The 11978-nt window shown below is 48.3% G+C and overlaps 1 non-coding gene across 1 annotated transcript; it reads right to left on the minus strand.

Annotated features, from left to right (window-relative positions):
* Positions 1–11616: 11616 nt before the first annotated feature.
* TRNAK-UUU lies at positions 11617–11689 on the minus strand. Its single transcript has one exon. It is a non-coding gene; the product is annotated as a tRNA-Lys (tRNA).
* Positions 11690–11978: the final 289 nt, after the last annotated feature.

Below are 11978 nucleotides of genomic sequence, written 5' to 3' on the forward strand. Positions count from 1 at the left end.
ACGCCCAAAATTTTCAGCCTAGCGAGGCGCCGGCGCGCCCGATTCGCGCCCTTGGTCAACGGGCCGGCACGAGGTTGTCGGCGCTTCTATTGGGCTCGAAAAATTGCCGATGCCGTTTTTGCCGCTCGTGCGAGCCCATTTTCGCTTCCGGCCCCTAAATCGCTATCGGGGCCGCTACCGGGGACGCTGGTGGAGATGCTCTCAGTTGTCCTATTTTTTTAAAAAAATCATATTTTTGAGTTTATGAAAAATTTGAAAATAAATCCGGACATAGTTAATGTGTTATCACCAGAATTTGACCGGATCAGAGGTGGGCCGCGATTGGAGATGGGCTTAAAGAATACACGTAGAAGAAATACATGAATCGGCCTTGTGTACCAAGTTTGGGCTAATCGTGTATCTGTACCACAGTAGATACGTGTCGGTTAGGAGTTAGAGTTTTACCCGTGCACGGTTAGGTGCACACCTGAATTAGAAAGTCCCCTGGACTATAAATATGTATCTAGGGTTTATGAAATAAACAACAACCAACGTTCAACACAAATCAATCTCGGCGCATCGCCAACTCCTTCGTCTCGAGGGTTTCTTCCGGTAAGCACCATGCTGCATAGATCGCATCTTGCGATCTAGGCAGCATAAGCTTATTTACGTTGTTCATGCGTTGCTCGTACTGAAGCCTTTTTGATGGCGAGCAACGTAGTTATCTTAGATGTGTTAGGGTTAGCATTGTTCTTCGTATCATATGCTGTCGTAGTGCAACCCTTATACATCTAGCCACCCTTACACCTATCTTAGGTGTAGGGGCGGCACCCCGCTTGATCATTGTTTAGTAGATCCGATCCGTTACGGTTGCTCCTTGTTCTTCAAGGATTAGTTTAATATCCGCAATAGTTAGGCCTTACAAAGGGTTGGAGGATCCAGCGGCGTGTAGGGTGTAGTTTGCTAGCCCTAGACAGGATGTTCCGGGGATCAACCTCGTGTTGGTTTTTAGGCCCCGTCTAGGATCGGCTTACGATCACCGTACGCGAGCGCGAGGCCCAATCGTGAGTAGGATGATCCGATTATGCGGTGAAAACCCTAAATCGTCATAGATCGCTTTAGCTTTATCTTGATCAAGCAGGACCACCATATATTCGTACACCTCGTACGAATCATGGGTGGATCGGCTCTTTGAGCCGATTCACAGGACAACCTGAGAACCGATCGAGGCTCGTACTTAACGTTTACGTGTATGCCATGCAGGAAACTAAGCGAGGCATCATCCAACACCTTCCCGACCGGGTATAGGTCGGTGGCACGCCCTTGCGACAACGATCGGACGTGTGACCGGAAGGCTTTGCGGGCCGTCGCTCCGAGGGACCGGGGCCAGCCGCAGCCCCGAGTTGTTCCCGGCTCTACGGTGCTGCTGGCCGCTGCCCGCCGGTGGGTTTCCGACCGCAACACATTCTCGGCACGCCGGTGGGACAATCTTCGACATACACCGCATCGCCATCTACATCCGAGATGGCGGAAAGCACTCCGGTCAAGTACGAGGATCTGACTGACGAGCTCAAGAAGAAGCATGACGAGATCAAGGCAGTCCTCGAAGCCGACCTCATCGGCTCTTTCCACAGAACCCGCTCCCATGGCATCAGGTGGAAGGGGTTCTCACCTTAAGGCGCGCTCAACGGAATGGACCTGTCCGCCCCGTCAGAAGAACGCACCAGGTCGCTGCGTCAGGAGATCAACTTCATGGTGGCTCATTCGCTGCACCGCCACTCGAGATCCCGGTGAACACTTTGGAGCGTGTCGCTCGCGCGTGATCCAGGAAATCATGAGCCATCGCGATTCTCCGTCGGGACCAGCTCCGGGGACTTACAAAGGAGAGATGCCACTCCAGGCCCCGTCCACCGCTGCCGTTCGCGTCGGCGAGCACCGTAGTGCCGAACTCATCGGCATACGTCGTCTACAAGATTGGTGGTGACCCTAGTGACTACCAATTCCTACATGAGGCGCCCAAGGAGATCCCGCACGGATACGCGTGCGCATACGTGCCGGACCGCAACAATCGGGCACACTCGAACCGAGCCGCAACAACAGGGACCTCTCGGAACAGACAGGAGGAACGTCGGGAGCAGATCTTGAGAAGCAAACGTGGTTAGCTAAGTACGCCACTCCGACAAACCTCCGCAGCTCAGCTCCTGCAGCTTGGCTCGGAACCGGAAAAGCAAGGATGGCTGGCTAAGTATGCCACCCCGGCGAATCTTCGTGGTTCGACACCTTCAGCCATCACCGCGGATCAGATTTGTACAATTCTCGAAAGATCGGCTCGGCATGATGCCGAAAAGGAAGACATTCGGCTATACCAAGCCGTACCCCAACGAGTACGAATTGATCCCGCTACCACCCAAATATCGGCTCCCCGACTTCACAAAGTTTAGTGGATCGGATGGTTCCAGCTCCATCGAGCATGTGAGCCGATATTTGGCACAGCTCGGGCACGATCTCAGCATCGACGAGCTGCGTGTGAGGTTCTTCGCACAGTCCCTCACAGGATCGGCTTTCGGGTGGTACACATCGCTACCACCGAACTCAATCCGGACTTGGAAGCAGCTTGGAAGAGCAGCTTCCACATACAGCATCACTCGGAGGCTTCCGAGGCTGGTATTGCCGATCTAGCACAAGTACGACAGAAGCGCGGGGAAACAAGTGTCGAATACATCCAGCCGCTTCAGACCATTAGGAACCGATGCTATTCGGTTCACGTAAGTGAAAAAGAAGCAGTCGAGTTGGCGGTGGTGGGTCTCTCATCATCGATCAAGGACGTGGCCTCCCAAGCAGACTACCCTTCATTGGCGCACATGGTGCGGAAGCCGTCGCATATGAACAGCGCCACCCGGATGTTTACCAGGACAAATTCAAGCGTGCGGTGGTCCCGGTTGAGGCAGTACGAGGATGAAGGTGCTGCGGGAGATCGAGAGGTAGCAAGTGGCTGAATGGACTCGGGCGGCAGGCCCCGTGTCCTGCAAGTGGGTTAAGCCACAAGACCCTCCAAAAGGGTTCGACTTCGACGTGACCAAAGCTGAGCAGATTTTCGACCTCTTACTCACGGAGAAGCAGCTAAAGATACCCGAAGGCCACAAGATCCCCACGGTGCAGGAGCTGAACGGAAAGCCATACTGCAAGTGGCATAACACGTTCACCCACACCACTAACGACTGGCAGGGTGTGGCGTCGCGCATCCAAATGGTGATAGAAAAAGGGCGGCTAATTTTCAACCAAGTACGCCATGAAGGTCGACACACACCCCTTCCCCGCCGTTAACATGGTGGAGTATACTTACCATGGAGGGTGCCAGCCAGATTTCTCGTGCAATATCAACATGGTGGGACCCGGGCACCACTCTGGTAAGGACGGAGATGAGGGCAGCTGCTCTCATAGCAAAGACACAGAGGAAGCCGCTCCACGCGATCGGCTCCGCCACGACGACAAGCGCTACATCACAGAGGGAGAAGTGAAGAATGTAAGATATGATCGACCTCTCTTTGATCACCTCCTCAACAAGTATGTGGGTCAATACGACCAACGCCGGCGATGCAACGACGATGATGAAAAAGATCGTCTGGCTAGGGACGACAGGAGACGTCGTCGGCATGATCACGACGAGGAGCGATATGAGCGCCACGCCAAGGAAAAGTCGAGGGAGCAAGACGACGTGGATAGGCACTGGGACTGCCCCTTCTTCGTACACTGCTGGGATTCAGGAATGAGCCGATTGCCTACAATCGGCAATTGCCAGAATGTAAACAAAGGAAGAAGGATGCAGCTAACGTGTCCGTGTTCAAACGTCTAGGGCCTCTCCCGCCTCGGAACAAGCATGCTGAGTCCGCTCGGGTGGAAGATCTCGAGGAACTAGAGGACGATGATGAAAAAGAAGACAAGTATCATCGGCCAAAGTGGTGCCCTGATGGGCTCAGCCGTTCCCAGAAGCGAAGGGTTCAGCGTCTGCGTGGGTTGGAGGAAGCTGAAAGGTTATACCTGCACACGTTGAGGAAGGCACGGCCTGATCTGGCCGCCAAAATTCAGCGAACCCTGGACGAAGAAGGTCGGCCACAAAGGAAAGAGTGGCGCTCCAAACAAAAGAAAGCCGATGATGAGACATCGGCTGGCACAAACATGGTCTCCATCCTTCCAACGGAGTTTAGTGCTCCAGGATTGGACGACTGCGAGCGCATCGACGTGACAAAGGACGGGGTTAGGTTGGTTTCATCCACCGGCCTGACCGTGTAACAAAAACAGCGTCTATGGACAAACGTGGCGATGCCGATCCGGGAGATCGGCCCCAAGGATTTATGGAGGAACGTTGCAAAACCTTCATCGAGCAAGCAACGTGGAGGCCGATTCCAGCAATCGGCCAAAATTATCCTTCCATTCTGCCTGGGTTCAACGCCAATCTAATGGGAAATGGGGTTACATCGGCTAATGAGCTAGAAGAAGTCCACACTGGTCCTAATCAAGACGATGTTCACACATAGCGCCTTGGCTAACCACAGAGCCGATTTCAGCAGTTCCCTGACAGAATCGGCTCGGGGGGGCACCTGATCAGATGAGCATGTGCGATACATGTGCAGTGAGATATTGGGGGCCGATAGAAAAATCGGCCCGTAAAAAAAAAATATTTCGCATGATATGTAATGGACAAAGCCGATGCACGGCCATCGACCCTAGCACAAATTTTATGGGATCTACCAGTAGAATGTGCAAAACACAAGGATCTCCAGCTCTGTGTCAGAGGAGTTCTACTTCTGAGCCGTTGTGTGATCATCTGCAATATCGACTTTCAATGGAGGAGGGGTGATCGGCTCTGGCTGGCTCTGCATGATAGTTCTCTCAGACATGATCTAGCCCAGGTCCATTTGTCTGAATGGTGTGCCCTCGTCTCTGTTTCGCCTTGACTGAAACTCGGGGGGCAGCTGGCCTGGTGGATGCTCTGGTTTTGAAAGCCGATTGGGTGGCCATCGGCTAGTCCTGCGCCGCGATTTTCGTCAAGGGTGGTGATCCGGCGGAGCCCAAACTCATTGACCGAAAGGATGAAGGATAGATCATGAAGGCTTGATGCGCTGACATCGGCTTATTGAGCTTTGACCAAGATTGCAGTCACCCCGTGGTCGAAGAGATGAAGGGCGGATTATGAGAGACCAATGCGTTGCCATCGGCTCAGTGAGAATCGGTTTAAAAGGAATCGGCAAAATCAAATTGGGGAAACTTCTTCATTAATGAACAGGATTTCTTACAAAGAAAGAACCGATTGCTCAAAGAAGGAAGAACAAAAGAAGGGTCTATGGACCAATCTACTACTGCTAGGCCTACACTAGTAGATCCTAATCTACGGGCCATCGCTGCCCTCGTCGTCATCCTCGGAGCTCTCATCGGCACTACTGCCGATGGGCTCCTCGTCGCTGCTCCCGTAGCCTTCTACGGGAGCTTCATCCTCCTCTTCATCGTCGCTGTTGTCGTCGTCCCACCACATGCGGAGGCATTTCGCTGGGGGGTAGCCCTCGAGGGAGTCGTCGTCGTCTTCCTCCTCATCTTCTTCAGAGGAGGGGCAGCCGTCCCAGGGGAACCGGTCATCCTCGCTTTCCGACTCCAGTTCCCCATCGGCGAGGAACTGGAGATCTTCATCCCCGCCGGTCAAGGACTGGTCGTCCTCGGACCGCGATGGAGGAGGCGTGGTCTTCCTGGTCCCATTCTTCCGGGGCGCGGATGTCCTCCGGCGTCTCGCGGGAGGAGGAGGACCCATAGGAAAGACCGGAGGAGGATGAGGAAGAAGAAGACATGGTGGCGCAGGAGGGTTTTTTGGGTGCTAATGCGAAGGGGATGAAGAAGAAAACTGTCTAAAACGGTTAAATAAAGGGGATATGAGGGAGATTCAATGCCACAGCAGTTTCCGAGGAAGTTGTGCCCAACAGAAAATTTCGCAGGCCACGCGGAGAAGTGGAAGAGGCAAGGCATCGTAATGAAGGATACTGCGGCAGTCCTGCTCTGCCACGACATGACCCGACGAAAGAAAAGCGTAATGATTTTGGAAATGTCATTTCCAAAACCAGGGGGGCATGTGTTATCACCAGAATTTGACCGGATCAGAGGTGGGCCGCGATTGGAGATGGGCTTAAAGAATACACGTAGAAGAAATACATGAATCGGCCTTGTGTACCAAGTTTGGGCTAATTGCCCGTGTATCTGTACCATAGTAGATACGTGTCGGTTAGGAGTTAGAGTTTTACCCGTGCACGGTTAGGTGCACACCTGAATTAGAAAGTCCCCCGGACTATAAATATGTATCTAGGGTTTATGAAATAAACAACAACCAACGTTCAACACAAATCAATCTCGGCGAATCGCCAACTCCTTCGTCTCGAGGGTTTCTTCCGGTAAGCACCATGCTGCCTAGATCGCATCTTGCGATCTAGGCAGCATAAGCTTATTTACGTTGTTCATGCGTTGCTCGTACTGAAGCCTTTTTGATGGCGAGCAACGTAGTTATCTTAGATGTGTTAGGGTTAGCATTGTTCTTCGTATCATATGCTGTCGTAGTGCAACCCTTATACATCTAGCCGCCCTTACACCTATCTTAGGTGTAGGGGCGGCACCCCGCTTGATCATTGTTTAGTAGATCCGATCCGTTACGGTTGCTCCTTGTTCTTCAAGGATTAGTTTAATATCCGCAATAGTTAGGCCTTACAAAGGGTTGGAGGATCCAAGTGGCATGTAGGGTGTAGTTTGCTAGCCCTAGACAGGATGTTCCGGGGATCAACCTCGTGTTGGTTTTTAGGCCTCGTCTAGGATCGGCTTACGATCACCGTACGCGAGCGCGAGGCCCAATCGTGAGTAGGATGATCCGATTATGCGGTGAAAACTCTAAATCGTCGTAGATCGCTTTAGCTTTATCTTGATCAAGCAGGACCACCATATATTTGTACACCTCGTACGAATCATGGGTGGATCGGCTCTTTGAGCCGATTCACGAGATAACCCGAGAGCCGATCGAGGCTCGTATTTAACGTTTACGTGTATGCCATGCAGGAAACTAAGCGAGGCATCATCCAACACCTTCCCGACCGGTATAGGTCAGGTGGCACGCCCTTGCGACAGCATCGGACGTGTGACCAGAAGGCTTTGCGGGCCGTCGCTCTGAGGGACTGGGGCCAGCCGCAGCCCTGAGTTGTTCCCGGCTCTACGGTGTTGCCAGTCGCTGCCCGTCGGTGGGTTTCTGACCGCAACAGTATTTGACAGACATGTAATCAATATTAAATACTTCATATTTTGATGTACACATAACAAATGTGTAGATCTAAGTAGTCATTTTTTAAATCTTCCAAACATATCAAATTTTGTCATTTTTGTCTAGCACAAAAGAAAACGAATTCTGAATTGAGATTTTGCATGATTGTGGGATGTATCGTCGATAATCGACGAAATTATTTAAAGAATTATTTTTTTAATGGCGTGAGCACTGAAGCTCGGGAGCCAAAAACACTTTCCGTTTCTCATACGATATTTAGTCTTTCGGGCATATGGATAGTAGTGATCTTGTTTTAAAAGAAATCAAAAATTCATATTTGTAAGTTTTAAAAAATCTGAAAAAATCGCATGTAGTCAATGATGCACCCCACAAACACGTAAAATATCAATTTCGAATACTTTATATTCTGAGCTACACAAAAAATAAAAAATTGACTTGTCATTTTCAAATCTCCATAACAAATGAGATTTTGTCATTTTTTCCTAGCACAAAATAATAATAATTTTGCATTAACATGTTGCATGATTTTGAGATGTATCAAAGAATATCTCGAGAATTATTTTCATAGTTTTTAATAAATTAAAAGTTGCCATTTAATTTTTTCAAACTGACAAGAGCACTGGAGCTCGGGAGCCAAAGGCGCTTTCGCCTATTTCATCCATAATAGTGTGTGCTATAGCTCATATAGAGAACTCCTCCACTTCTTCCTGTGACGACTCTGCTCGGGCGAAACTGGAGGGCCCTAACCCTAGAGCCGCCGGCTAGCTTTCCTTCCTGCCTACATCAACGGACGTAGCCGGACAAAGCCCACACCGCCAATGATAGATGCGGGGTTTCGAGACGGCCCTTCCCCTCATCGCGAGGGCCGCTGGCCTGGGCAGCGGCGGTTCTCGACGGCGAGCGTGGCGGCGCAGGGAGGGCGTGTGTGGCGGAGGTGTGGAGTGGCACGTTGTCGAGGCATCTGCGCGTGGTGTTTCCCTGATGCTCATGGTCACCCATGGCAGGTGGGTGCGATTGCAGTGGTGATCGGTCGGCATGGGTGGCCTCCTCCCCCGAGACCATTGGCCGCTAGTGAGGCCGATGGTGGCCGACGCTCCTCTTCTTCTACGGTGAGGCCGGTAGGGCTTTTTGCCTCTTTAGTGGTGGTCCAAGCCGGCATCTACATCTTTTTCCCTCATCTTTATTGTCAGCCGGCTCTGACAGCATTGGTGCGCGGTGAAGGGCCATTGTGAAAGCCCTGCTCGGTGGCTTCCGATGCGGACCACGATGACGCTTGTGAGCACCGCTCCCTTCCCGAAGGTATGGTCTTTGGTCCCAACCGTGCCTTTCCCCTCCTCCGGTGCCAGGGGAAACCCTATCTCCTCTCCATTTAGCGTTAGGATTAGATCTAGATCATACTTAATTTGTGGTAATGATGAAGTTATTTATGTAATTATGTTGATGATGAACTAGGATTGAAATAATTCTCCTCCAAACACACTCCGGTGGACTTTTATCTTCTATTTTCATAAATCTTTTATACTCTGAAGTATCTTTTGTGCCGTATGACTCCGCGTGCAGCTCCCCGATCCGAGATAGCCGGGTTCGGATTATCGAGATCTAATAGAGTTTATCCTAGACTAGTCATAGTGGGAAGTAACATACAGCAGTAACATGCACATGTTAATACTCTATTTACCACCTTCATAGTGGTTAGTAACATCAAATTAGTATCATAGATGTATTTATTAATTAGCTTGTAGACTAATTGTATCTTGGAAAGTGTGATGTTATAGTAACTAGCTATGTTACTCAATCATGTTCTCTCCTCATTAACTCACTATCACATAAGCAAATTTGCTGAGTTTGACACTTACTCCCTCCGTCTCAAAATGTAAGGCGTCTAAGGACCGGACAAAAGTCAAACTTTACTAACTTTAACCAAATATTTAGAAAAATATATTTACATCTACAATATCGAATGGACATATTAAAAAAAAAATATTTTATGTTGATCTATTCATGTTGATTCAGTACTGTAAATGTTTATATTTTTGTGTATAAACTTGGTCAAACTTAAAAAACGTTGACTTTTGACTAATCTTTAGACGCCTTACAAGTTACCTGCACTGTCAGCAGTCTTAGCAGGATAATTTAAAATCTGTACTTTGCTTCCCCTACTCTGTAAATCTCTTCTCGATCGACGCTGGAAATGAAAATTTATAAGAGTATTTTTTTAGAAGATTTAAAAGATTGTTGGGCGGAGTTTCGTTGCTTGCTGAGCCTCAGGTTATGGGCTTTATAAGGCTTTACCACAGCACAGCCCAGCCTCGTTTGTGGTCAGCAGGATGCAGGCACGACAGTGTTCGCAAACTCGACTTCTCCATGCTGCAGATTTTGCTACTGGTTAACCAACGCACCGTACCATCACGCTGACTTCTCAAAAGTTCATGCCAACAAAAACTGCTAACTAATCCAATACTCAACAACTTCGACATAATATTCGAGGTTCAAGTGTTCTCCGTAGGCGCATACCTGTTCTGTGCAGGTCAACACATGCTGTTCGATCTTCGATGCGTTGTGACACCCAGGGATCTAAGTTGCCGTTCGCTTAAGGTAGCAAACGCTCAACTGTTGGATGCTAAAAACTCATGGGTACCAGATTATCCAGTGCAGTTGCATTCTAGGCTTCCTTCGCTCAAGTTGTTCTGCCGCTGCTTTTGCTGTTTTGAGCTAACCTGAATCATCACATACCCTTGGATGAAGGTTCTACAAGGTTTACTGGGATACAAAGATGACATCATAAAACCAGCAGCAAACTAGCATTGTCTGATTTCTTAGAGAAAACACATTGCCTGGTAAGTACCACATGTTGTTCTGAATTAGGTGTAAAATTCCACCATTGCATAGTTGCAGTTTGATGATCAGAATCAGGAGTAAAATGCCAGCAGGCAGCAGAAGACATCTCATCCTGACGTAGAATGATCTCAGACTCAATCATGATCTCACTATAGCAAACTAGCATTACGTGATATACATGAGCTAATAACTCTCTTCTTTCAAGGAACATTCTTTCAAACCAGAGATGCTCTGAATTTGTTGGAAAGGCAAAAGGAACGAACACTGTCCTTCCAAATGAATAGGTAGATGAGCAAATAAATCTTTTCTTTGAAGCAACATGTTTGAAACCAGATTTTTTCTAATTGACTTGGTTGGATCATGTTTTGCGCTAATCTGCATCATTACATATGCTGGTATGAATGCCCTAATCTGGATCATTACATATCCTTGTGTGAAGGTTTACTTGGGTGCAAACATGACATCACGAAACCAACATCAAACTGGAATTCTCTGATTCTTAGATAAATCACATTGCCTCGTACTTCCTCTCATTCAAATTATAAGACGTTTTGGTAGAACTATCGCATCTTATAATTTGGAATGGAAGTAGTAACTACCACATATTATTCTGAATGGATGTAAAATGCCAGCATTACCTGATACATAAGGACTGGACAGTTGTAGTTTGATGTTCGGAATTAGGCGTAAAAAATGCCAGGCAGCAGCAGACATCTCATCCTGATGTAGAATGATCTCAGACTTAATCATGAGCGAAGGAAGGCCGCTGCGTTACCGAGGTCTATCTGTAGCAAAGTAGCATTAGGTGATGTTACCTAAGGACTGCATGTTCTGAATTATTTGCAACGAGACAGAAGAACATGGCTTTCCTTTCAAATGAATACATGAGCAAATGACTCCTTTCTTCCAAGGAATATGTTTCCAAATTAGAGATGCTCTAAAACTTCCAAATGGGATCAATTAGTCGACAGGAACGAACACTCGTTTCTTTCAAAGAACATGTTTTCTTCCAAAAGGTTTCAGTTCACCCATCTGATTAAAGCATCTGAAAAAAGGTTTTAGTTCACTGGCCTTGCAGCTGAAGTAGAGTTTGAATTTGAGGCCCTGGCCGGGAACGGCGCATTAGTTCGCCTGAGAGACCAGGGGCGGATCCAGCCTTTAGCCAATGGGGGCGGCTGCCCCCACTCAAATTTCTACCACTTTGTAATATGCCATGCTAAATACTGATTTGCCCCACTTAATAAAAATATTTGCACCACTAAGCACATCTTTGCCCCCACTAAAAACCAATCCTGGCTCCGCCCATGTGAGAGACGGCGACATTCGGCAGCTCACTTTGAATTAACTCCGGTGACCTGAGCCACATCATACTATCTCTGATGGTTAAGAAAATAAGACGTTGGCAAGTCAGGTGGCCTGATCCGCATCTACTCTTTCAGCAAGAACATGATACAAAAAGAAGTGAGACAGTGGAAAATTGTTGAACATCGAAAATGCGCCGTCTGTGGGAATCGAACCCACGACCACGTGGTTAAAAGCCACGCGCTCTACCAGCTGAGCTAAGACGGCTATGTGTTAATTTCGAGAAATTAGTTTATAGATCTAAAATCGCGAGAACAGAATCCACAACTATTTGGAGTACCATTTATACTGATTCTCACTTCTCGTACATGTTTGCTTCATGGACACGTATTTCCGCATGCATATCATGATATGTATAAACGTAATGTTCTGTACATAGGCAAAATAGTAGCTTTATCCCATCTTATCATGCCATCATAGTAGTGCTATTCTGTTGTTCATGCAGTTTTCTTTAAGAAGGTCCTTTTAGGGTCAAGAGTGTTTAACACACTATGAT

The sequence above is a fragment of the Lolium rigidum genome, chromosome 2, assembly GCF_022539505.1.
Source record: "Lolium rigidum isolate FL_2022 chromosome 2, APGP_CSIRO_Lrig_0.1, whole genome shotgun sequence".
In the NCBI taxonomy this organism is placed as follows: Eukaryota; Viridiplantae; Streptophyta; class Magnoliopsida; order Poales; family Poaceae; genus Lolium; species Lolium rigidum.